Source organism: Podarcis gaigeae (assembly GCF_964106915.1).
Source record: "Podarcis gaigeae genome assembly, chromosome: Z".
NCBI lineage: Eukaryota > Metazoa > Chordata > Lepidosauria > Squamata > Lacertidae > Podarcis > Podarcis gaigeae.
In genome coordinates this window covers 23,778,604-23,806,106 of record NC_139691.1, presented here as the reverse complement: position 1 = coordinate 23,806,106, position 27,503 = coordinate 23,778,604, and the positions used below count along the sequence as shown (strand labels likewise).

Below are 27,503 nucleotides of genomic sequence, written 5' to 3'. Positions count from 1 at the left end.
TGGGATTCAGGAAGGGTAGCCTTGGGAATTGTTATGAGACGGTTTGCTAAGATACCTGTGTCAGGGACTGGGCAGAAGACGAATAGTGGAGACCGCCTCCAGGGAGGACAAAGACAGTATAGATTTGCAACAGGGGTTTGAGGGAGGTCGCAGCTCAGAGGCAGATGAGGGGAAAAGTTGGGAAATCATGGGAGAGCCAGAGCAGCTGACACATTGTCATGAGAAAGCATTCCAGACCCTCCATCTTCCAGAACCCAGCAAGCCTCAGAAGTAGGAGAGCAAAGAGCCCAAAGACAGAGGGCACGTAGCAGCACCCATAGAGGAGATAATGAGAATGAGGAATGAGGAAGTAGGAGAGATGAGGGGTGGAGGTTCACTTGGGACAATGCCATTATCCAAGAGGCTGGATAGCCTCTCTATATAAAGATTGAAATAAAAAAAAGAATGTAAGAAACTTTTCATTGTCTATACTTTCCTGGGCAACCACCTGGGAGCTGCTGACAGCATCCTGATACCTTACAAGAATTTTGCCAGCCCCAGCTAATAAAGAGATGCCTCGATAGTTTCCGCAATCCATTCTATCACCTTTTTAAAAGAGATTGATAATTTTGGCATCCTTAAAGTCAGGTGGGATCTTCCCTCTCTCCCAAATTTTTCTGATGAACTTGAGAAGTTGTTGTTTAAGTTCAATTCCACCCACTTTGAAGACTTCGGCAGATATCCCATCAGGTCAGCTGGCTTTATTATTCTTCATTTGGTTAATAGCTGTACACAACTCTCCCAGATTTGGAGATACTGCAAGCTCATCTCTAATTTGTTTATGTGGAATTTGTGATAGGACCTCAGCAGCTACAGGGGAGTTGCCATTAAGGAGATGCTGGTAATGTTATTTCCAGTGCAGTGCAATAGCTTCATTATCTTTTAGAAGTGTGGTACTGTCTGTTGAGCGTAGGGGGCACATGCCATTATTTATTGGCCCATAGATTGTCTTTGTGGCTTTAAATAAACTCTGTCCATCATGAGCATCCAGCTAGTGTCCACCAGGTGTTTTTTTAGTTCTCTGGTTCTTCTTTGAACCTTAGCCTTAGCGTTGGTATAGGTTTTTTTTCTTAGTAGCACATTTTCTTTCTCTTTGCCAGATCTGAAAGGTCTTCCTTTTCCTGTCAATAATGTGTTCAATCTCACTGTCATTCTCATCAAACCAATCCTGCTGTTTCTTGGTTTGATACCCAATAGTTTGTTCACAGGCTACAATAATGGATGTTTTTAGCTTGGTCCAGTGTTCCTTTCATGTTATCAGGGAACTCAGAAAGCAGATGGTCCTTAAGAGTCATTTGGAAGCAATCCCGCTTAATGGGATCTTGAAGGGCTTGAGTGTTCATTATGCACCTTGGTTTCCTTCCTTGAAGCCTGTGTTGAGGTATAATCTTGATAGCCATTGTGGAGCGTATTAATCAGTGATCTGTCCAGCAGTCATTGGCACTCATCATAGTTCTGGTAAGGAGCACATCATGGCAGTCTTCAGCTTGGAAAATTACATGGACTAAGGGTGCCTCCATGATGTTTTAAATTTATTTTTGTTGTTGAAAGAATGTGTTAGTAACAAGGTTATGCGCTGCACATATAGTCAAAAGTAAGATTCCATTCTGGTTGCTGTTTCCAATTCCTTCTTTCCCAATATTCCCAGGCCACAGATCGAAATCTTGCCCAACTCTTGCATTAAAATCACCCAGGAGGATAATTTTATCATGCACCAAGCTCTTAGAATAGTAGCCTGTTGGTTTTTGGTGAGTTTTATTTGAAGGGTTGAAAGTTGCTCATTAATGCCAGTAGGGACTCCTGACAAGAGCATAACAAGATCGTTTTTGATAGCAATCTGTGTTATCCAACAAAGTCCATATATTCCATGTTCTAAAGTTCACTTGTCTTTTACGACTGCTGGATGGTGACCCCACTGGGCATAGTAATCCAGTCAGGGGAAAAAGAAGGCAGACTATATTTAGGGAACCCTTATCTATCCCTTCTACCTTTTTGGGGTGAGCAGAGTGGATCCTAAATAGGGCTGCTCAGTCATGGATACAGCTGTTGAGCTGCTCAACTGTCTCATTCCTTGAGTCTAGAGTGACTGAATCTTTATCCACTGCCCATGTGCTGGTTTATGACTAGGGGCTTCTAGATTTCACGGTTCTGCCCCCGTTACCATTTGCTGATCACCATGGGACGTGGGTGCCACTGTGGATTAAACCACAGAGCCTAGTACTTGCTGATCAGAAGGTTGGTGGTTCGAATCCCCGCAACGGGGTGAGCTCCCGTTGCTCGGTCCTTGCTCCTGCCAACCTAGCAGTTCGAAAGCATGTCAAAGTGCAAGTAGATAAATAGGTACCGCTCTGGCGGGAAGGTAAACAGCATTTACGTGTGCTGCTCTGGTTCGCCAGAAGCGGCTTAGTCATGCTGGCCACATGACCTCCGGAAGCTGTACGCCAGCTCCCTCGGCCAGTAAAGCGAGATGAGCGCCACAACCCCAGAGTTGGCCACGACTGGACCTAATGGTCAGGGATCCCTTTACTTTTACCTTTACGGGACTTTTTTGGGTTTGGAATGGGTTTTTGGAAGACACCTGTGAGTGAATTTGTTTTATGTGTGTAGAGCAGCGCATGCTGACCAACGCACAGTCTTCACAGTAAGGCTCTATTCCGATGGCATTAGTATCATGATGATGGGTAGATTCTTATCTGATGCAGCCTTCATCTGCCTTCACAGCTGCTGTAACATACTACTTGTTATCTTCTGCCTGTTTTGCTGTTGAGGACTTCTTGGATTGTTCTTTGTCTAGCTCCTCCCCTTTGACCTTACCGCCTTGGGTGACCATGCTGGGAGTATGAGACTCCCAACGGCTTTGCTCACAAGGGTCATAGGAATGTGCAAGTCCACTCACCACGACAAGGTGGTGATCCAGTGAGTGGGGTCATAAGCCAGGTCCTATTTGGTTGTTAAACTGCCAAACTCTCTCTTTACCATCCTCACTCTCTTTAGTCTGATTGACTAAAGGTCTCCAGGAGGATGACTCAATGTTCTGTCTGTCACGTATGGTCCTTCCCAAAAGCTGTGTGAAGGTGGGTTGAAGGCTAATCCATTCAAGTGGGCGGGTGCTTGTTGGTAGAAACATGACTAAAATAATGTACTTGCCCCCGTGACAGACATAGTATGTATTTTGCCATAGTATGTGGCAAAATAGTGGCTGTATGTGGAGGCCTCTAATGATTTGAAAAGCAAAACGGTGACAGGAGAAGGCATATCTGGTAGAAGAGGAGAATGTCAAGAGTGAATGAACACCCTGAGCGGCAATATATATTAAAAAAGTAGTGGGAAGTGAGCTATACAAATTCTCAGGAACCAAAGTCAGGCAGGCCCTGATATAGGCTTTAAGAAGGATGTTTGGCTTACTCTGATGCATTACCATGTTCTGCTTTTGACAAAGTGGAGAGGCAGCTTGTCAAGAGGAAATGCAATGAAATAAGCAGCTTGCAGGAGCTGTGAAATGATATTCATTGATGGGTTTGAAATAGGTGTGGGGGTGAAACCAGTTTAAGATTAGGGATAAACTAATCTGTCTGTTTTCGTTTTTGTTTGTTCCTCATTTTTTCAGTCTTAAATTCAGGTCTCTACATTCCTGCATCAGATTATGATTTATTTATTCTGAAAGTCCTAATGAAAATTCAACAGCATTTTAGTGCATATTTCTCATCATATGCACATTTTTGCATACAATTTCCCTGATACAGACATTTTTGCAAACACTTTCCCATAATGCAATGCATTTACACACAATATTAGTTTATTTAATATATGAAGTAACATTATTTGGGTGGAGAAGTGTGAATTTTGATTCACATTTGGTTTCAGAAAGTGCAAAATAGGTAGGTTCGTTCTGATATTCTAACCAAACCTAACATCTCTCCCATCTCTAACCAAACCTAACATCTCCCCCATCTCTAACTGAGATACAGCAAAATTCTCTGGTGTAGAATGAAGAAGGCTCAAATCACACATGCTGGTGAGGGTGGCTTAAACCCAGGTTTCCTCCAATGCATTTAAATAATAATAGAAATAATAATTAAGGGTTGTATTAACTAATATGTTCTATAAATACAAGGATTTGTATTTGTGCAACAAAACTCCCCCCTCTCTGTGCACCCTCCCTAAATCTTCTTGGTGGGGGTAAAGAAGATGTAATGTCTCCTCACTCTCCCCTCCTTAGTTTTAAAACCCTAATTAAACATTAGCTCCACCCCCAAACTAATTGAGACTGAATCTGATGAGGAGCAGGTAGTCCTGGTGTTACCTAGGGCAGGGCAGCTGGGAGGGGAGAAGCTGTGCACAGCCATAGTAAATAGATCAGGAATGAGGCAAACCTAGTAACATTGTTATATATACCTGCTAAAACACAGTTCGTATCAAACTGTAAGAGGAGGCACCATTAAATCAATGGTGGTAAATCTGTAACAATTCAGTTGTTGCTGAGCTACAGTTCCCTTACTTGCCATGCTGGCTGGGGCTGATGGGAATTGGAATCCAATGATATCTGGAGGGCCACTGGTTTCCCACTGCTGCATCAAATAATGGTTTGACATGTCTTGGAAGTGGTAGTTGTGGGTAAGATTTTGACTCTAATTGTAGAGACAATCAATCCCTCATATACCAATGATTTCCTTGAATGATGGTCAGCATTGTATTACCTATACAGACCCACCCAAAAATCACACAGTTCAATATTTAATTCATCATGACAAGAAAATATACATTTCTTAGTTGCAAGCACTGGCAATGGTAAGGAGAAGAAGCAGTATCTTCCACATGTGTTGTGCTCTTGAAGGGAGCGTTGTTGTGGTACAGAGAGTCAGTGGATCTTGCCCAAACCTCTCCCACCTTCACACAAAATCTGGAACTGAAACTGAACAATAGAAAAGGACACTCAGTGATGGATGATGTGGTTAATGTAATGTTCAGGAAACTGCCTTACTTACTTAGTCAGATCACTGGTACATTTTGCTTGGTGTTGTCTAAGCCAGTAGTTCCCAAGCTTTTGGGGGGCATTGTGTTCTTGGTTCCATAAACTCATCCTCAGTGTCCCCTACTTGATAAAAAGTATTGTTCTAAATAGCTGTTTGCACAATTCACTAAGACAATAACATTCAAAATAGTAACAATTAATCATAGTTTTATTCAAAATCCAGTTTAAAATATTTAGTTTAATTCAACAAAATTGATGAACTTGATCCAGTGATACCAGCTTTTCGAAATCTGGTAGTCATTTACACCTTCAGTCACCCCTGCCATTCCTTACCTCTTAGTCCCCCCCCCCAGGTAATCCCACTGCCCCCAGGAAGTGGTACCACCCACTTTGGGAACCGCTAGTTTTAAATGACTGGTAATGGCTCTCCGGGATTTCAGACAAGGAACTTTCCTTGCTCTGTATGCAGATGCTGAGGACTGAAACTGAAACTTTCTGCATGCAAAACAGGTCCTCTGCCACTGAGTCATGGCTCTTCCCTATGAGTCTTTGTATAGGTGATGCACCATATGGGAACACCCTCCTCATATCATCATTTTCCACGGACTGTAAAAACAACAGGAGTTGTCTTCCTAACCCATTATTAATACAGGGTTGGATCTTGGTGGAGTTAGTTGAACTTAGTTCCTGCTTTAGTTACAGGTAGGTAGCCGTGTTGGTCTGCAATAGTCGAAACAAAATAAAAAAATTCCTTCCAGTAGCACCTTAGAGACCAACTAAGTTTGTTATTGGTATGAGCTTTTGTGTGCAGATACACTGAAACTTAGAAGGGCGGTGGGAATGGGGGATTGGCGTGGTAAACCTGTTGATGTGGTAAACTGATGTCTATTCAAACTAGGTCTCTCCGTGGTTTTAAGTTTGGTAATAAGTTTGGTAATAAGTTGCTGAATTGCAACTTATTACCAAACTTAAAACCACGGAGAGACCTAGTCTGAATAGAGACATTGGATTCTTATCTCATTATACATGATAAAGATATTTTTAGCCATCTCACCCCTTGCTTTTTCCTGTAAGACCAATTGCAGTCGTTAACAGTGGTCAACAGGTTTACCACACCTATCAGCCAATCACCCATTCCCACCACCCTTCTGAGTAATACCCCTCCCCACCCTTTTACTATATATAAGGGTCTGGTGACTTCTGTTTCAGTGTTTCTGAAGAAGTGTGCATGCATATGAAAGTGCATACCAATAACAAACTTAGTTGATCTCTAAGGTGCTACTGGAAGGAATTTTTTTAGTTCCTGCTGAAATCAGTGGTATGTAAGTAGGTAGAGTCATGATTAACTTGTCCTCATTGATTTTGATGGGACCTTTGTTTGTCTGGATCCAACCCCCAGTATTTATGGCTAAGTGTAATATGGTGCATAATAGCATAGGCAAGTCTTGGGACCAAGTTGGCGGGTGAGCTGAGTGGATTTATGGAGAATCTGACATGTGTATAAACCAGCCAAATTGCAATGCTTTTCTGTCAAAAGCTACAAAATATGCAGGTGAAGTGCAAGATGTTCACAAAGGAAGGCACTGTAGATATTGAGCCTGAGACTCTGGTAGCTGTGCCAAGTCATCATTCTCCCCTGTGCTAGGTGTAGAGAACACAGAGTGATACTGCAACTACTACCCAGTAACAATCAGGTGACATGAGCATCCAATAGGCTCCCATCTTGACCTATAAAGCTCCTTCCTTAGCCTTCATTCTTCAGTGTGGACAGGGCCACTGAAAAATAAAACACTGTGACCTTCCCCAATATGTGGCTATCCAGATATTGTTGGACTCCAAGACCCATCAACTCCAGCCACCATGGCCAATCATCAGGGGTTATGGGGGTTGAAGTCCAGCAGCATTTGGAGGTCAACAGGTTGGGGAAGCTAATATAGTGGATTTTACGTACAAGGGGGTCTTCATTTCTCTCTCTCTCTCTCTCTCTCTCTCTCTCTCTCTCTCTCTCTCTTAAAAAATATATCCCAAACTACATGACTACATGACAACAACCTATAAAGTACAGAATGTTGATAGCAGCTGAGCTTAGAGACTGGTAGGCCACTGTTGTGTCCTTCAGACATTGCTGGATCCTAATTCCAATCAACCCTAGCCAGCATATAATGGGAGTGTAGTCCAGCAATATCTGGAAGGCATAAAGAAATTAAGTCATAGGAGCCAACTCCTTAGGGGCCAAGGTCCATTCATAACCACCCCTAAGATATTTAAGGGGTCCCCCCAGTTAATGGGCTTTGCCATTCAAATCATGTGCATGTGCTGTGTAATGTTATCGATTATGCAGGGAGGGCTTACCTGGGTCCCCCAATATTTTATTCAAGTTGACACGCCTGGGTGGAATGGAGAAGGAGCTAATATGCTGTATGTGGAGCTGCCATCGAATATGAATTGGACACTTCAGTTGGTTCAAAATGCAGTGGCCTTTTCTTCTGAGAAACGAAAGCAAGTGAAATAGTCATGGCTTGCGAGGGAAGGAAACTTTGCATTCTGCTTTAGCTTTTATAAATGTGAATTACTGTCACAATGGTTTGGGGAGGGGACAGAAGTATGCTTTTGAAATAGATCTATGCCTTTCCCCTATGCAAGTTAATGGCAAGATCTCTCTCAGGGAGAAGAGGCTCTCCCTCCAGAAATCTGTGGGGGAAGGGCAGAAGCCCACCCCCAAAGAAGGAGTGGCAGGTGAGGTTCCCACATGCTCAAGCTGCTACTGCCACCACCTAGTGGCAGGAGCTTATTTCACCCCATTCTCAGGCTTGCTGTTTTTTTAAAAAAAAAGGTTGGAGAGGATAGGAATCAGTACTGATGATAGCTCAGGCTGCTGTTGCCATTTAGTTCCTTTGCCTCATGCTGGAGCTTGTTTATTTCATGTCTTTCAGCCCTTCCAGATGTTCTTTTAATTGTTCATCCATTATTATTGGCGCCCATGGTGGTATTGGGGCAGTCCTGCTTTAAGAACTTATAAAAGAACATAAAAAGAGCCCTGCAGCAGTATCGGCCCAGTGGCCTATTTAGTCCTGCATCCTGTACTCAGTGGCCAGCCAGATGCTAATTGTGAGAAATCTGGAAGCAAGACCCAAGCGCAAGATCACCCTCCTCTCCTGTGGTTTTCAGCAACTGGTATTCAGAAGCATTGCTGCCTCTGATAGTGGAGGCAGAGCATAGCTATCATCACCAGTAGTTTACAGGTTTGCACCTGTAAACATTTTGAAGTGTACAGTGGTACCTCGGGTTACAGACGCTTCAGGTTATTGACTCCGCTAACCCAGAAATAGTACCTCGGGTTAAGAACTTTGCTTCAGGATGAGAACAGAAATCACTTGGCGGTAGCGCGGCGGCAGTGGGAGGCCCCATTAGCTAAAGTGGTGCTTCAGGTTAAGAGCCATTTCAGGTTAGGAATGGACCTCTGGAATGAATTAAGTTCTTAAGGTGAGGTACCACTCTACTTACTGTTTTGTTTCTAATAGGTGCATGCCTCAGAATCTGCTGAAATCCTGTAACTTTCATGCCACAAATGTTCTGGCGTTTCTTCTCACTCACCCCACCTCACTTTTGAGGAAAATGCTATAACAGAACAACAGTTAAAGTGGAATTATGTGTGGATGGCCCAGTATAAATCTACTACTATTGCACTGTAGAATACACACACACACAAAAACACCTTTCTGGAAGGGGGTATTGTGGACAGTGGCGTAGGGTGGGTTGTCAGCACCCGGGGCAAGGCAAGTAATTTGTACCCCCTAACCCGTGGATTGCGCCCCCTAACCCGTGGATTTGCGCCCCCTAACCCTAACCCCCAGATGTTGCGCCCGGTGCGGCCGGCACCCCCGGCACCCCCCACGCTACGCCACTGATTCTGGATTCCCTTCTGCAGAGCAGATTTTCTGTAACAAAACTACAAGGGGTAACCCCCTTCTAACACTACAATTTAATTCAGCACACACACGCCCTGGCTAATTTGAAAACAAATTTAAAAGGAATGAAAATCCGATGATCAGCCTGGGTCTAATAAAAGCTGTGGATTGAAAAAAGAAGCATAAAACATTCAAAGGAGCCTTTTCTGCCCCCCTTTTTATGATAGCCTTTGTGTTTAAAATTGTAAGTGATATTTTACTTCTTAGAAAGGCACTTATGTTGAGGTTTCATAACATCTGCATGTTCATTTAAATTTAACTGACCATGAGGCACATAACTACTAGGCAACTGCCAAAGAGAACTGCACTTCTTGCAGATGCTGTCCTGATTTGCAAAACTCATCAGGTGAAACTCACAGCATTGTAACACATAAATGTGTGCAGATAAAACTGCTCTTAAAGGTTGAGATGGTGGAGCCTCTAAAACAGAAGCTGAGATTGTCAACAGCACCCCCTGGGGTGGGCAGGGGACCTATTCTGTCTCTTTACCAGATGTTTAATCTACCGGAATATGCTTCTGATGCTTTTTAATGGCATGGAGATCAGCAGAATATTACAGGCTAATTAATGCCAATCAAAATACTTAGGAGGGATATAACAACAACAACAACAACAACAACAACAACAACAACAACAACAACATAATTTATTATTTATACCCCACCCATCTAACTGGGCTTCCCCAGCTACTCTGGGTGACTTCCAACAAAATATTAAAATACAGCAATCCATCAAATATTAAAAGCTTCCCTAAACAGGGCTGCCTTCAAATGTCTTCTAAAAGTCTGGTAGTTGTTTTTCTCTTTGACATCTGGTGGGAGGGCGTTCCACAGGGTGGGTGCCACTACTGAGAAGTAGTGGTCCAGTATATCTGAAGGAGCGTCTCCACACCCATTGTTCTAGCCAGACACTGAGGTCGAGCGCCGAGGGCCTTCTGGCGGTTCCCTCACTGCGAGAAGCAAAGTTACAGGGAACCAGGTAGAGGGCCTTCTCGGTAGTGGCTCCTGCCCTGTGGAACGCCCTCCCATCAGATATTAAAGAAATAAAGAACTATCGGACTTTTAGAAGACATCTGAAGGCAGCCCTGTTTAGGGAAGTTTTTAATGTGTGACATTTTAATGTATTTTAAATCTTTGTTGGAAGTCGCCCAGAGTGGCGGGGGAGACCCAGCCAGATGGGAGTGTAAATAATTTATTATTGTTGTTGTTGTTATTATTATTATTATTATTACTACTACTACTACTATACATATTACTTGGCTGGAGAACTGCATTGCAAAATTTCAAAGGGCGGTTGTGTGTCAGTTCATGTATTATTTCAGAAACTATGGATTGGGCACATTCGCCATTAAATGTGAGCTGAGTCAAACTGATCTGCTTACCCTCCACCATTCCTCAGAAAATAGGGACATCATTATCTATATCAGTAGAATGTTCCTATTTCCTCCCATTCCTAGTGCCAGGAGGAGGGAATGGTAATCAGAGGCGTAGCCATGGCTAGGGAGGCCATGGCCCTGGGCACATTTTTGAGAGGGGGGTACGACCAAGTGGCCCTCCACATGCTTACTCAATGGAACCTGCCTTTGGCATGCAAGGGAGCTGTCAAAGCATTCCCAGCCACAGCTCCACTGTCAGGTCAAGTCTGGCCTGTGGGCAGTGGCGTAGCGTGGGTTGTCAGCACCCAGGGCAAGGCAAGTAATTTGCGCCCCCTAACCCGTGGATTTTAGCACTCAGAGAGCTGCGAGTGCGAGCGCCCCCCCCAGATGTTGCGCCCGGTGCGGCCGGCCCCCCCCTGCACTCCCCATGCTACGCCACTGCCTGTGGGCAGAGTGGAGGAGAGGCAGCAGCAGCAGTGTTGCCACCCCTCTCCTGCACTGCCACCCCTCTCCTGCACTCTCCTGCACTCTCACATCCATGCTCCTGAAATTACGGTATGTCAGCAGACTTTGGCAACATACCAAAACTGAACTGACAAATGAGCCCCCAAAATGAGACATGTGTATGTCTGTGTGTGAGAAAGGGATGTTGGTATGGCTTTGGATTAGATAACAGATTCTTCAGGGATGTAGAATCTAAACATGGTAGGAGATAGGAGTGAGCTGAAAGCTGCAATCCTATGCACATTATCCTATAAAACAACAGGCCTCACTATTTGCAACATTTAACTATTACGTTTTATGTTAAATAATAGGCATGCATGGGAAACTGCAGCACAGGAAAGAGAGATTTAAGCTTCTTTTCTCAGCTGTGGTCTCCTTGTACCCATGCAGCCAAGCAATTAGCTTTAGGAGAAAACTCCCATTGGTGTAAATGAAAGGTGTTTTTCCTAATGCTAATTGCTATGTGTGTGAACTTCGTGGAAATTGTGGCTGGGAATGGAAACCTTCGACTTAGAATCTTGCTTGTGGTATCTATTTTTAAAAAGCAAACCTACATGATTCCTAATGACATTATTAATGTCACAGTGGGACTTACTTCAGAGTAAGGACTAGACCGCATACATCCCTTTCTGTGCACAGAGGGCTGGATTAACCTTTAAGCAAAATAAGCACAAGCTTAGGGCATCAAAGGAATGGGGGAGTGGGGCATCACAGAAATTTACCATTGCTGGATTTTTAACATTAATGGTCATAAATTGCTCAGCTGAGCATTCATTTTCTCAGTTGAAGTATATTAAAATCCCAACAGAACAACTATGCAACAAGGCAGGCTGGATGCCTTATCTCTACTGAGTATAGAAGCAGATCTGTTGCAGAAGATTGGTTTTTTGAGGATCTGATCAAAGACTTTGCAATTAGAAAATGTAGGAGAAATTTTTTCAAATATAAGTAAAGTGGAAATATACAAAAATAATCATTATTGTCCATCTTACTATAGGTTTTGTTTCATTTCAAAACTTGAAATTTTATTTTATGGTTTATGATTGTTTATATTATGAATTAGATATATTTGGGGCACCAAAATCTTTTAAGTGTTTTGGGCCTCTAAAGATCTTAATCTGGCCCTGTGCATGCATGTGCAATTGTGCATGGCTAGTGGAGTGGATAGTAGATAGTAGATAGTTCAGGCAGAACAGGGCATTGGCTCAGTATGGTTCAGATAGCCTCAGGTCAGATCAGGTCATTCCACAGGAGATGCATTGGCAAAGCAATCTGCAGTAGGATTGCATACTCCGCTCACTAGGTTGTGAGCCAGTGGCTCAATCCTGCTGCCTACGGGGATTTGCAGTCACCAGCTGGTTAACAGAGGGTTCAGTCCTGCTGGCTGCAGTGTGGCAGTGAGAGGGGGAAGGAGATCTTGATTAAACATGGGTTTGGGAGGAGGCAGGGGAAATCCCCCACCCCAAATCAATTTCGGCTCTAGAAATTGGATTGAGGAGCATGCATAGCCCTAATGGATGGAGATGATAGATGATAGATAGATAGATAGATAGATAGATAGATATTGTTCTACATCAGCCTTCCCCGAACTGATGACCAGATATTTTGGACTTCAATTAGCCCTAGCTAGCACTGCCCTGCCAGTTGTGGCTATTGTAGTTCAAAACATCTGGAAGGCACAAGGTTAGGGAAGCCTCTCCTGTTTGGTGGTGTATGTGCCTCCCTCAAGCTTCCTATTCATTAAGCTAGAGGACCAAGTTCATTACAGCTAAAATGAACAGATTATATATAATAAGCACCACCCCAGCATTTCTGGCTAAGGGCTTCAGTGCAGCACCAGACTGGAAGAGTAGGTATCTCCTGTGTGGACATGCCCAAACTAAGTGCACCTCCCTTACCAAATGTGACATCTCCATTTCTTCTGTAAGAAGAGCCTTGCTGGATCAGGCCAACAGCATCCTGTACCCACAGTGGGAAAACAGATGCCCATGGGAAGCCCATAAACAGGATCTGAGCACAACAGCACTCTCCCTTTCTGTGGTTTTCCAGCAACTGGTATGCAGAAGCATACTACCTCTGGCAGTGGAAGCAGACGATAATCGCTATATCCTCAATGAATTTGTCAAATCCACTTTTAATGTCATCCAATTTGGTGGCCATCACTGCCTCCCACAGAAGTGAATTCCATGGTTTAACTAGGTGCTGTGTGAAGAAGTACTTTCTTTTGTCTGTCCATCTTTCCTAAGGGCACACTGAGGTAGGTAGGTGTTTATGAGACTGGTATGGGTATGGGGTACTACCACTTCGGTTATTGGCAAAAGCTCAGTGTTTTAAATCATGGCAGCAGTGACGGGGCATGGGGTGGAGGGGAGCTTCATTTGTGGATTTTTGCCATGCAAAAACATGAGCCTCTGCCCTCTAAGAGGAAAAAAGAAACAGCAACCTTGGCAGCTCTTGAGTAAGACTTTTATTCACTTGCACAATCCATTTAAACTTGAGCACATCCGATTCCTGCTAAATTCAGAGAGTGGTGAGCATATACTTCATTATTCCATTGACACCCATGGGGTGTGTTTTAGATTGCACCCATGTAATATGCAAAAAACGGGGAAGAAGGATGATGCTACTCTGCACAACAGGGACTTGGAACTTGTACTATCTTGGTGCTGTTGGGCTTCAGATCCCATTATCTCTGATCATTAGTCAAGCTGGGGTTGATGGAAGCTGGAGTCAATAATGTCTAGAGGATGGTAGGTTTTGTCAGATATTCCTGTGTATCACAAGCATACTCATACTCCTTATGTAGCAAAAACAGTGCCACTCACATAGAAAGAGGAGGTATTAGCAGGCTCAAGAAAATCCCAATGTTTGCAGAAAGTTTTTTTTTAAAAACCAATCAGCATATGCAAGTTTGTGCCCTGTAGGCCTGGGATTCCTCCAGCTAGCAATGCCTCTGAAAGACAGCATACAGAAAGTGTAGTGTAATGGTCAGAGTTTTAAAATAGGACCTGGGGGACCATGGTTTGAATTCCCACTCAGTCATGAAGCTCACTGGGTGACCTTGGGCCAGTCATACACTCAACCTAACCTACCTAAGTGGATTGTGGTGATGATAAAATGGAGAGGAGGAAAACAATATGAAGGAAAACCTTCAGCTCCTTAGAGGAAAAGGTGGTATATAAATAGGAGAATGAGAAAGAAATAACTTTTCCAAGATGGAAGCAACCACTTTCTAACTTTCTCTGATAGCCATCAGCTTTCATATGCTGTGAAATCAGCATATGAGTCCAGTGCCCCATGGCTCATTTTTAAAGTTTTGTTTTGCTTATCTGGACTTATTAGCAGGAATGATAGACCTTGGGGGACAGGGAGACATACTTAAATGATATATTTGTTTTATTAAAACTTATATGCCACTTGATTGTAAAAATATCCCTCAAAGAAGTTTAGCAAAAGAGTTAAAAACAATTACCAAAAGAGTTTAAAACAAATATAAAATGTACTCAAAATGCAATCAAAATAATTTAAAAAATTAATTTTAACATTTTTAATGTTAACATTCTACATATATTTTTAGCAGGTGCTAAAAAAAGTACACTGAAATATAAATAGGCAGGGAGTTCCAAAAGATGCCTGCATGCCACATATTTGTCATCTACAAAAGCTTATGTCATAATACATTTTTTTATTCTTTATTCTGCTACAATACTATTTCTTGCATTTTCACTCTATCAAGAGTGGTCCAAATCATGGGGAGAGGTTCATAGCTCAGTGGCAGTGCATCTGCCTTGCAGGCAGATGGTCCCAGGTTCATTCCCCAGCATCTCCAGGTAGGGCTGGGAATGAAACCCCTGAAGAATTGCTTTCAGTCTGTGTTGACAGTTCTGAGTCAGACAGGCCAATGACTCTGATTCAGTACAAGTCAGCTTCCTATGTTTCTGTACATCAGGGGAAGATAACTTTTGGTGCTCTTTATTTTGCTGGACTCCAACTCCCACCAGTCCCCAGCCCCCATATTCAATGGTCAGGGATGATGGGTGTTGTAGTCCAACAACTTTTCCCCTAACCCTGTTAAGCATTAAGAGGTGTGGAAGGAAGATACCAACAATAGTAGCATGGCAATTGAAAATGATGGACTATGCAGAAATGGCAAAACTTACAGAAAAGCTCAGAGACAATGACAGTGAGAAATTTAAAAAAGAATGGGAGACATTTATTGTATATGTACAAAAATATTGTAAACAAGTAGAAACATTGGCAGGCTTTGACTAAACACTTGCAAGCAATTAAAATAAGATAAAGTTTATGGAAGGAAATTTGAACTGAAACAATAAAAACTGATGGTATGTAGTATATTCAATGAACCAGGAAAGGAAATGGAAGGAAGTCAGGAGGTTATAGAGAACCTCCAAAAAGATGTTTTAAATTTTTTATTTTAGTTCTTATAGTCCATGTTGGATATTTTGTATCTCTCTTTTTTTAATGGAAAATAATTGTTGAATTTGAAATTGTAAAACCAGTAAAAATTTATTTACAAAAAAAAAAAAAAAGGTTTCAGAGGGCTTACGGTACTTTAAAGTTAATGCATGCCCGGGATTGGACAGGAATGGTTTTTGAGCAGACATGGCAGATGTTTATAGGATTACCCTCAAGGTGTCTGATGCCAGAAAGGTCCCCACCCACCTGCTTACCTCACTCTACATAGAAGACTACTCAGAAACAGGAAGCCAGACCTCCTCTTATCCTCTCCCCCTGCTTATTTCCAGAAAGTTGAATAAGGTGGAAGGAAATTGTGTGGACCATGGCCTGGGAGTCTGGGGTTCAAATCTCCACTCAACCATGAAGCTTACTGGTAACACTGGGCCACGCACTGTCCCTCAGGCAAAACAGCCTAACATGTTGTTATGAAGATAAAATGGAGAGCGCCACCTTGAGCTCCTAGAAGTCATAAGTGTAGTACTATTTTTTTTTTTTTTTAAAAAGCAACCTTAAAAGAAGCCTGTCAAGCGATCCCAGTGGCAGGAAGAAGGGGTGGGAAGTTTCTCAACAGCCAGTGAGTAGCAGCTGTGAGGCTAAACTGTGTTGCTTTCCGACGGGAATCCCGGGACAACCGGCTGCCCCTGAGGAACCAGCCTTACAGATTAAGGCTTCCCGCGTTCTCAAATTCACACGCATGTGCCCCACTCCCTCCCGACTCGTGTGAATCTTTGCGGATAGCGGCGGCAGCGGCAATTGCTCCACGCTTCTTGCTCGACGTGTCTCCGCAAGCCCAGAGCAGCCTCTTTCGCTCTCCGGTTTCTCCCGCAACTTCAATGCGTATTGCGCGTCAGTTTGGCCTGGGGAAAAACGCGTGACAAGGAAAAGGAGGTGGAGAAAAATAATAGTACTTTTTAAAAAAAAAGTTAAAGCACGTTTTGCAAAGCAGTGAAAAGTAGATTCGGCTAGGAGAAGGAGGAAGGGTGTGTAGCTGTCTGTGTTGGTGTTCGGGTTGCGGAAACTGCCCTCTGTATTCGGATTCTTTTTTGGAGCGGCGGGGAGAGAACAGCCGCGCTTTGGGAACGGAGGAAATTCCCTCCGCTACGAGGCGGCGGCGGCAACAGCAGCGGCGGCGAAACCAGACGGCCGCTGCGGGGACGCCGCTAGAGCCTGCTTCTCTGGAATGAGGAACCAGCTGGCGCCTTCCTTGACACCAGCCTCGGCAGGCCGCGCCAGAACCGCGTGCGGAGGAGCCGCGCAAAACTTGACAAGGTAAAACCACACGGGGAACTTCGAGTCGTTGCGAACTCCAGACTTCGTGGACGTATGGTGCGAGGGGGCAATGCGCATTGCTTCCCATCATGCGAAATGCTGCAAGGCAGACCAGTTCTTTTTGGCCCCTGCAAAGTCGGGGGCCGTGAACGTCTGCCCTGAAGTCCTGCCTTGGTGGCGCCACTGGAGCCGCGGAGGGAGCGGGAGCGGGAGCGGGAGGGCTTCGCTTTCTCTTGGTCGTCTGAAGGGGTGGGTTACCTCTAGACTTTGAAAAGAACAGTTAATTTTTTCTCTCTATTTCTCTCCCCCCCCGCTCGCCCCTAAGCTTCAATAGATCAAATGCCGTTTATATATCTATATAACCCAACGGGTTTATTTCATAAGGGCTGGGAAAAGAGTTCTCTGGCTGAAGATCCCTGGGGTGACAGCCCCACAGAACTCATGCAGGCTTAAGCCCCGGATCCACTGAGTGATTTATGTGAAAGACCCATCGGTGCAGTGGAACTGACTCCTGAGCATGTATAGGACCGGGAGGTTGTGTAGGCTGCAGAGGTCAGACCTATTAAACTTCATTAGGCTTTCAGTAATCTCAATTTTTTTTCAGAAACAGCATGACCCACCTTAAAAACAACAACAACAATATTCATTTAAGGACCTATTTCTTCTTCTTTATATGGTAATGGTACTGCTGTTGTTGTGACCACCTCAGATCAAGTCCTGGTAGAGGACCTATACCTCCCCCCCAGCCTGGCCCACCCATCTTCTATGCTATTGTCAGCCCTATTGGATCTAAGTAAACATGTATAGGATCAAGTTGCAAACCTGAGCTCATACATACACCTGGGGTAGCACAAGCATTTAACTCAGTGGGATTGACTTCTGAGCCAACCTTCATATGATTAGGAGGTAGACCTAATGAGATCAATTAATCCCTAACTTTGGGCGTAGTGTGCCATAAATTTTGAGTAAGTCCTATTGACCATAAGTGGGATGTGCTTCTGAGTAAACTTGCTATGAAGACTGAACTCCTATAAACACACTGGCTGGTGAGTCCTGTTTACTTTTTAGCAAACATGCTTAAAGTTCTGGTGTTATCTAGCTGGGAACCTCCCAACCCCCTCCCCCCAATTTAAGGGCAGATGGACAGAAGGGCAGCTGCTGCAGATGGAATGTGTGTATGCAGTTTTGGCTCTCTCTTTTTAAAAAGCACCTGGAAGCACCTTATTTAAATATCTGCTAGCTCCTCCCTCCCACCATCTGAAAACTTATCAGATGCAGACCTAGATGGCTTGATTTAAAATCAACATCCTTTTTTCTTTCTCTCACCCATCCTAGCTTTTTAAACATCCACTCCTGAAGAAGGGTTCTGTGGAAGTCAAAGGTTTGGTAACATTTTGCTTGGCCTAATAAAAGTATTGACATAATAAGGGCTTGGGAATTTTTCTAACATGCCAAAACAGCTAGCACTGATCTTTAAAAGTGAGTGTCTGTTTTGCAGCATAATGCATTACCTTGTGGCACATCCAAAGTGGACAAGTTCATTGTGAGTTCATTTTTTCAGTTTGTGTTAATTTTTATTAATTAGCCCCCAACTTTGAAAATCAACTGACAGCTAGTACAGGGCATGCACCACTACTCCCAGTACTTCTTCCTGCATTCCATTATTGACTTGTGAAATTTTCTGCTGCAATTGGTGGCAATGACTACAGACTGGGGATGCCTTTCAGATGTTGTTTGGACTCCCATCAGCTCCGTCCAGCATGGTCAGTGGTAAGCAATGATGAGAACTATAGTCCAGAAAAAAACTAGAGGATGCCATGTTGGCTATCCCCTGCTTTAGGCTGAGAGGTCTTTCTTTAAGGGTTTTTACAAATTTGTGCAACAGGTGATTTTTATCACTGGCTGTTAACCATAATGTCTAAATGGAGCCATTCTATTGAGAGGCAGTCTACCTCTCAATAACAGTTGCTGCTGGGCTAATGGTAGAAGAGGACTGTCTGTTTCCTTCATCCTTTAAGCTTGTGGGCTTCCCAGCAGCATTTGGCTTGCCACTGTGAGGAACAGAATGCAGGTCTAGGAACACAACTGGTCTGACAAAGTCAGTGGGTAGTTCATTTACTTTTCCGCCTTTTGTTTCTCCCTCACTTACATCTATGTGCATGTAAAGCCTTCTACACAGGGATGCCATATGAAATGTATCCAAAACTTGATTTTGAATAAATGTGCAATTAATTGTTCCCTTTTTGAATGTTATTGTGTTGTTATCTTCCTTAGTGGGATGTGCAAATCGCTATTATAAATAACATTTTTTGTAGGATGGGGGTCACTGATGATTAATTTATGGAATCAAGGGGCAATGGTTTTTGGGGACAATTCTATGCATGTTTACTCAGGAATGCGTCCCACTTTGTTCAATAGGACTTCCTCTCAGGTAAGCGTGGATAAGATTTGAGCTTAAATAATGAAGAGGCAGAAACTTGAGTCACACTCCAATGGAATTTAATTTTTGAAAATGGCCAGACTCTTGGGATGACTGAAGGCTATGTTTGCAATACCCATGTCAGTAATTATCAGTTAAAAACAGGCCTCTTCCTCTCTCTATGCTGCACTGATGACATTCATACATTTTCAGATTACTGTATAAGGGAGACGCTCCACCTTTTTCATGTCAGATTTTCTGTGTGAAAATGGTCCAGATCTAAATGCTGAAGATTCTTGCTCTCATTGAGTATATATTACAGTACTACAAGTATTCTAAGCCCTTATAGATCAGATGATGACACACAGTGAATATATATTTAATGTATTTTGATTTGCAGGTGTGTGACTAATGGTCTTTGAGGTTTTGTGGTTACCTGACTGTACTCCAAGCATAACAAACCAGGCCTTTGCACTTTTATACAGTGGGAATATGCTGCTTTGGAGCACTTAAAATATATAGAGATTTATATACATGTGGCTCAAGAAACCAACAAGTGAAAGCAATCCTGCCTCTTACTTTCACCTAATAATATGGTGTACCTTTTACAGTCACGTAATAATACATCACATAATAGGCTGTTCTGGTGAGCAAAGTCAGTAAAATTAGGTTGTCTCAGTACACCTTATTCTATAATATACCACAAACTGGAGAATCTGTCTGTCTGCTTTCTCCTGCTGAACCATGTTGCTGGTGCATAGTTCTCTTCCGGAGCTGTGAGGGATGTGAAAGTTACATAAGAGCAGCCTTCCCCAGCCTGGTGGCTCCAGACATTTTGGACTACAACTCCCATCAGTCCTAGTGGTGTCTGGGAGGTGTCCTGGTGTCTGGAGGGCACCAGGTTAGGGAAGGCTGTTGTAAAATGTGTTCCCTGATGAAGCCTACCAAATGTCACCTTTCCCCAAGGACTTGCGAGGCGAATCTGATGCTGTATTCCCCTTCTTTAGCACCTTTGGGCATCTTCTACACCATCCTGTTTTGGGGAACTGCATTTGCCTCACATTTTACATTTGCCTCTCATTTTTCAGAGTATCTTGAAATATTACTGTAGAGACATGCAGGTTCCTTGCGATCCTATGTCCACTGTAATTGTCTCTGTAATTCTTTTAGACTTTCTGGGCATCTGTGCTGCAGGCGGCAATTCCCCCAGTGAATGCAGCCACCATGTTGCTTGTGTGCAGTGACACTTGGTTGTTGCTCTGCTGTGCTTAGGCAATATAGCTGCTCATTTGCAATTGCTCTGGCTTGACCCCTTCTGAATTGTGTATCTGTTGCCCTGGGACTTGATTATGAGCCCTCTGGAAGCCAAGCGCTTAACTGACAGGAGCCCTCCTTCCAAGGTGGGAACGTATAGTATACCCTGCACTGGTATGGTTAGCATTCCTCCATTTAGCTTATTGTAGTTCACGAAACCTTGTCCAATTCCTTCTGCAGTGATGATGCTTCCATCTGCTAGATTGGGTTTTTTCTTTACTGTTAAGGTCTAACTCTGTAAGGAAGCTTCTGTTAATGGCCATGTGACTTGTTTCTCTAGTCCAGAGTCCGCACACGAGCTGTGGGATAAGTTTCCTTGTGTGGCTTTGAAGCACGCACTTCATTGCTGTTATGACTTTCTTACCTTATCTATCTGCCTTGTTTTTTGTGCAGTACTATTTTTGTTAATACTATTGTTAGCACAATTCACCCTCCTCTTTTTTCTTTTTAAAGTTTACTTCATTCCCCCCTCTCTCTTTCTTTCCTCTTTCCTTGCTAGATTTACAAATGAAAAAAATAATTTAACAAGTTAAACTGCAAACCCGAAATTGTTTTTATTTAATTATGTTTTGATAGGCACATTGGTGGAAGACATGGGTATAACCGGCTACCAGCTGTGATGGCTATGTAATTCCTCCACTGTCAGAGGCATTATGCTTCACAATACCAGTTGCTGGGAACCACAGGAGAAAAGAGTGCTCTGGCGCTCAAACAATCCTTGCAGGTTTCCCACATGCATCTAGTTTGCTAATGTGCAAACAGGATTCTGGACTAGATGGACCATTGGGCTGATCCAACAGGCTCTTCTTATGTTTTCAGGCTTTTGCTGTTTTGTTTCCGTATGAAGCAGCCCCTTGCGGGTTCATCTACACTTCTGTTTGCCCTACGATTTCTAGACACTGGTCAGAGAGGTTTTTTCTTTTGTCCTGCTGCTTTTCCTGGGAAGACCCGCTGTTTACTACTGAATTGCAACAAATGGTGGCTCCACACCAGTTGAGTTTTCTATAGATTGACACGTGGTCTGATTCAGCAGTAATCAGCAGGGTTTTCCCGGGAAAAGCAGCAGGACGAAAGAAAAACCTCTCAGACCCGTGCCTACAAATCAAGGGGCAAATGGAATAAACTGGGACAAAGGGAAGTGTGGTTGAGCCCTAAGTGTCCTTTAAGTGTTCCTTAAGTGTTGTTTCCTTCTTCTGCATCTTGCGGTCAGTGCTTCGTAGCAAAGCTTCCTTATCCTGGTGCTGACTTCCCTGTATAATCTCCTTCATGCCCTGGAATCCATCCATTAGTCGACCCACCACAAACTCAGGGTGAGTTGCTTTTCAGGCCTCGTTTCTAAGGCATTCACGAGGGCAGCCTACACATGAGTAAAGCTGCCACATGGTTGCATGTTCCCCCACCCCATGCCAAATATTCTCCCCACCGCTTCCAACTTTGTGCTTTTGTGGTCTTGCATCTCAACTCCATCCCAAGTCTTCTGCTGTATGGGAAAGACCCTTTTTAAAAAGAAGAAGAAAAGCTATTTTCATTATTTATTTGCCAGCCCCCTTTTAATGTTCCTTCCTAATGGTCTTTGGATGCTGACCTCCTCTGCTGTGGTTTTAATGAGAATGATGTGAGTTCTGAAGTCTGTTCTGTTCTTCATGATGGAAGTGGTTTTATTCTGCTGTTTATGTCTTTTTCCTCTCTGCATTTTTTATTTATGTTGTTTTTTAATTGAATTTATTGAATTGCTTGCGATAAGGCAGGGTAAACACCTTTTAAATAAAAGCAAGCAAGCAAGAGGTCTCTCTAAGGTGAAGAAACAGTAACAACAACAACAAAAACCATTCCAGCAATCCTTCATCTTTATCTCATATCTTTTTGTCTGGCTAACAGCCAAATAATCAAAGGAAGAATTTCACAAACTGTTACCCATGGACTGCTTATGGTCCAATTGTTACACAGTTATCTGTTCTTGATGCCACAAATGATTTTCTGAATATCAATTTTAGGAGATCAAGGCTGCTTTGACTGGGGCTGGATTATTAGAAAGACCTCTCACCTGGGGCCTGTGAGTGTCGTAATATTTTAATTTTTATTTTAATATAACCCAGAAGTGCATTTATGTACCTCTGAACATCAAAAGCATCTCCAAGTGGTTTGCAACAACAAAAGTGTGTATACACACACACACACACACACACACACACACACACAGGAACTAAAAATCCTAGTACCAAATAAATCAATAAAATTCCCCAAAAGCAAGAACAGCAGCCTATTTCGAAAACATTTTGAGTCAGAGATCTTTTATCTCTTCACTCTCCCTTTGCAAAGGCAAATCCTGACTCACATTATGCATCATTCATCCCACCAACAGATACATATCACACCCAGATTCTCCCTTACATGTCCTCCCAACCACTTTTCTCACTACGTAAACAGAAATCTTGCAGTACCACTACTCATCGAGCATCACTCATTCCATTCTGCTCCCACACCTCTTGCTAACATCCCTCCCCCATCACTCTAAAATCTCCCTGTGAATCAGGAAACCACTCTCACCAATGACATCCACTACATTGGAAAGCCAAGACTGTGCTTATGAAAATATCAGTTTTGCTTGCACTCTGACTGTTAGAGCAAAGAATATATTTTTTATAACAATTTATTAATTTTCCAAAAAGATAAAATCAAAAATCAAAAAAGGAAAAAGAAAAATGCAAAAAACAAAACTACCACCCCATCATAATCAAAAATTTTAAACCATAATTTTTGATTGACTTCCCTCCCCTCCTCCTCTTGGTTTCATTGCTTAATGCTTGTTCATGCACGTCCTTATAACCTTAATAATCCATTTTTTTAGACCTTGTTCATCTTAATACAAGTGAGTTTTTAAAAGTTATACTAACGTAAAAATCTGTACACAAAGCTTAAAAGATGGGCAAAAGGTTTGATGAGGCCTCCGTCAATTTTCCAGTGGTCGATGGGAGAAAAACACAATTTTCAAGTGGTCGATGGGAAAAAAACAAACAAACAATTGTGCTAAACCAAGGAGGAAACTGCTTCCTCCCCCTTCCTTCTTTCTTTCCCTTCCTTCTTGCATTTACTAGTAATTTTTTCATGAAAAAATGTGATCAAAGCAACTTATAAAAATGCAATTAAAACCAAATTTAAGAAATCAAAAGGGGGGGGGGTAGAAACACATCCATGCCTTTAAAATACCAGATGTAATATTTAAAATTTAGTGTGCAGCAGCTTATGGCATAGTAGAACTGGGCCCTTAATCATCTGTGTAGGGATAGAATTAAGTTGTAGCCCTTAGTTTGAGAATAGACAGTGTTACACATGGGGAATCAAAGGCCACAGGTTCTTCATTTCTGGCTTAATAGAAGGATGAGGCATGGTGCAGGGCCAATACCAAGCAATTGTATAATAGCCCTTTCAATACATCACTGTATATGAAACAGGAAGGTGTGGATTGCACATAGGAAACCTACACACGTTGCTTTCAGCTGTATGCACATAGGACCTAGAATACACAGCAATTCCATTCCTCCACCTGTTCACTTTTATTCTGCAAGACCACCAGTAGAAATATTTAGTTGGATAAGAAAGATAGGTATATGTCATGAAAAGCGTTACCTAGCTTATCTCTGAATGGACTGAATTTGTGGGTTTCAAGGAAGTGGGGTTACAGAAGTAGCACAGCAAGATTCTCTTACAAGCTCCTTCTCAGTTTGGGGGCACATTAAAACTACTACAATTCCAATCTTGTTGTTACTTACCTGGCATTAGGCCCCCACTGAGCATACTTGGATTTGGGCTGCACAAAACGGCTTTAGGCTTGCCTGCAGGATCATGTTATTTATATACGTATAAATACTGATATATATATATTCTAAAGCAATGCAAACATACACCTGGGGATCGCTTTCTGAATCTTTTACCATCTATTTGCCTGGTGGTAGTGCTCCTGTTGTGACCCACCTCGGATCATGTTGTGAGCCACTAGTGGGTCCTGATCCACCAGTGAAAGATGAGTGCTATCCTTCTGGATGGATAGAAGATGGAACACCACAGGCTGCAGACAGGTCCATTGGGGATAAGGCACTCTTTCAAATAAATTGTTGCCAAGCTGTTTAGGGCTTTATGAACTAGAACAGTAAAGCCTTAAACCTAGCTAAGTAGCCAGCCAGACAGTGCACCTTCCTCAGCAGATGTAATATATGCTCACACCACAGTGTGCCTCTCAGATGAAGAGCTACGCTGCTGCATTCTGCACTAGCTGCAGCTTCCAAGCTGGGCTTAAGGGCTTCCCCACATAGAAAGCATTGCAGTAATCCAGTGTTAAGTGTTTCATTGCATTGGGTTTTGAATAGTTTTGAATAGTTCATGCTGCAGCAATGTGAAAGGCAGGAGATAAATATTTTAAATAAGTAAACCATTTATTTTATTGCATTTAGGAGGCAGTGTGCCTCCGAATGTCAGTTGCTGAGGTTCACAGACAGCAAGAGTGCTCTTGCATCTGGTTGGCCACTGTGAGAGCAGGATGCTGGACTAGAAGGCCCCCCTGATCCATTAGGATTTGTCTTCTGTCCTAATGACACCTCTTTTTGTGTTTCACATGGTAAAAATGAAATTATTTTCTGTTCAATACCTTTTCTGTCATTTTTAACTCAAAAGGCCCTGGAGGAGTAATGTTTTCTAAAGAATCTACCGTAAATACCCCTCTCAGGAGAAATATATCAGCCTTTTTTCTCCCAGGGGTTTGTCTATTGCTGTTTTTGAACACCGGTGCTCATTTTATTTTTAAAAGGGCTGGCCTGCAATGCAAATATTAGCACTAGACAGGGCTATGCTGATTCATGGCTGCTTTAAAAACCTGAATGCTCCGTACAGTGGATTTGAACTTGCTCAGACTGTGTTTTTTTTGGAATGTTGGTTACTCCCATACCAGTACCTTGAATGACTAGCTCTGGGGGAAGGAGAGGAGAAAAAAAATGCCAAGTTTATCTCAGTAGAACTCTTATAACTTCTACGGCAGGAAAAACCTGGCGGCGCTTCTTGTTGGATGCAGTAAGCACAGTGGATTTTGTTTTTGTTTTTTTGGGAGTTGTTTTTACTGAAGGATGGTGATGAAAGTGGAGCCAGTCTGACCCAGTGCCCAGTACAGGCAGCTCTCTATGGTGGTGAAATTATGGTGGATAAACCTTCTAGGCAGGGCACAATTCCTATTCTCTGCTCAGCTCCAGAGAACCTTGGGGCAACATGGTCTTTGTCACGGGTATAGAGTGTTTTTCAATCTAAGGGCCACCTTCCCCTCTGGAACAGGGATGAGAGGGTGCAGTCTTGACAACCCTTTTCAGGGAGAAATTTAATCGACCCTCCCCAATGCATACAGCACAATGGGATTCTCAGACCTAGGAGCCGATGGTGGCCCACGAAGCCCTTCTGCCGGGCCCTTGCCATGTTCTCTAGGCCAAAGCCCTACCAGTACAGCTCTGTGCCCTCCTTGGGTGCTTTTGCATGGCCTTTTCCTTGAACTACAAAAATGCCTCTTGCTTGCCTAGATGGAGGTTGGAGAGAGGTGCAGGTGTAGGAATCTCTGGATTTTGCCTGGCTGGAGTACTGCCCACAGTACAAAGATAAGAGTCACTCGTTCGTTGCTCCTCCCATTTTCACTCTGGCCCCTCCCACCACTGGTATGCAGCCACACACCCTGAAAGTTGCCCAAGAGGGAATGCTGCCCATAGGCTGAGCAAGGTTCCTCACCTCTGGCAAAGGATAAGATTGGGAGGGTATTGGCAGGTACAAAGAACTGGCGTAAAATTTAGGTATGACTACTGTGTCCTTTGGGTGGCGCTGTGGGTTAAACCACAGAGCCTAGGACTTGCCGATCAGAAGGTCGGCAGTTTGAATCCCTGTGACGGGGTGAGCTCCCATTGCTCGGTCCCTGCTCCTGCCAACCTAGCAGTTCGAAAGCACGTCAAAGTGCAAGTAGATAAATAGGTACCGCTCTGGCAGGAAGGTAAACGGTGTTTCCACGTGCTGCTCTGGTTCACCAGAAGCAGCTTAGTCATGCTGGCCACATGACCTGGAAGCTGTACGCCGGCTCCCTCGGCCAATAAAGTGAGATGAGCGCCGCAACCCCAGAGTTGGTCACGACTGGACCTAATGGTCAGGGGTCCCTTTACCTTTAACTTACAACTAATATCTGCTCAGAGTAGACATTAATGGCGCTAGGTTCATGTTCATGAATTTCATTGGGCCTTTTCTGAGTAGAACTAACTTTGGAGACAACCCTTAGTAGTGGGACTCCTACATTTTAATAGTGTCACAGTCATTCACTTGGTCACTTTTGGAACAACCCTACATAGGGTGGGGGTGGTGACTGTATTATTCCCGTTTTGCAGTTACGGGAACTGAGACTGACTGCCTGTGGATTGCCTGAGAGGCAGAGGCAAGTTTTGAGATTTGGATGTCTGGTTCACAGCTCAGACTCCTAGCTGCTGTGCTAGCTGTCAGTGGCACAGGTAGGCCCCCCACGGTTGCATGCATCCCCTGACCTTATTATACGCAAATTCTGATACCACCTACAGTTGTCTCATTCTTCCATCCAAAAAACAATTCCTTCATTCCTGCTCCTTATTTCTTCCTGGCTGTTAAAAAATGTAAAAGACATTTCTGGAACTATAATGGAATATAGTGCAAGCTTAGTGCTCATGTTGGTATTACAGGCCACAACCATTTCAGGCACATGTGATATGTGCACAGCCGTGCTGAATCCAGAAATGACCTGAAAACATCACAAAAAGTGGCAGGGGTGGAACAGAGTGTTTGCAGCTTTTATCCATGGATGTTCCTATTATATGTGATTTCATGTAAGCCTGCAGTGCCATGGAACATAACCCCTACATAAATTGGTCACTGTCTTTATTTGCTTCCGGGGAAAAACCTGTTTGCAAATAATATGGGCTAAACGTGCACTATATTCCACTATAGTTCTGGATGTGGCTTCTACATCGTCTGAAAGTTCAAACATAATGTGGAAATTAACAGGGAAACATGGAAACAGAATAAACTGCCTAATAGGCTCTTTAATTTCAATCAGTCTACAACTGAGTAGATCTGCCTTTCCACACTTTTTGGGCCAAACTAGGCAATGGTGGGACATCTGTG

General features: G+C 43.2%; 1 protein-coding gene across 3 annotated transcripts in view; it reads left to right on the top strand.

Annotated features, from left to right (window-relative positions):
- ARHGEF9 (Cdc42 guanine nucleotide exchange factor 9) overlaps positions 1-27,503 on the top strand; it is a 274,051-nt gene that overhangs the window by 12,104 nt on the left and 234,444 nt on the right. For 2 of the 3 annotated variants that reach the window (XM_083722048.1, XM_083722046.1), the window contains exon 1: positions 15,881-16,606. The exons of the other annotated variant lie outside the window; for it this stretch is intronic. The gene's annotated coding sequence lies outside the window, so the exon portion shown is untranslated. Of the gene's footprint in view, positions 1-15,880; positions 16,607-27,503 lie in introns of those variants that run through there. 3 annotated transcript variants of the gene reach the window in all.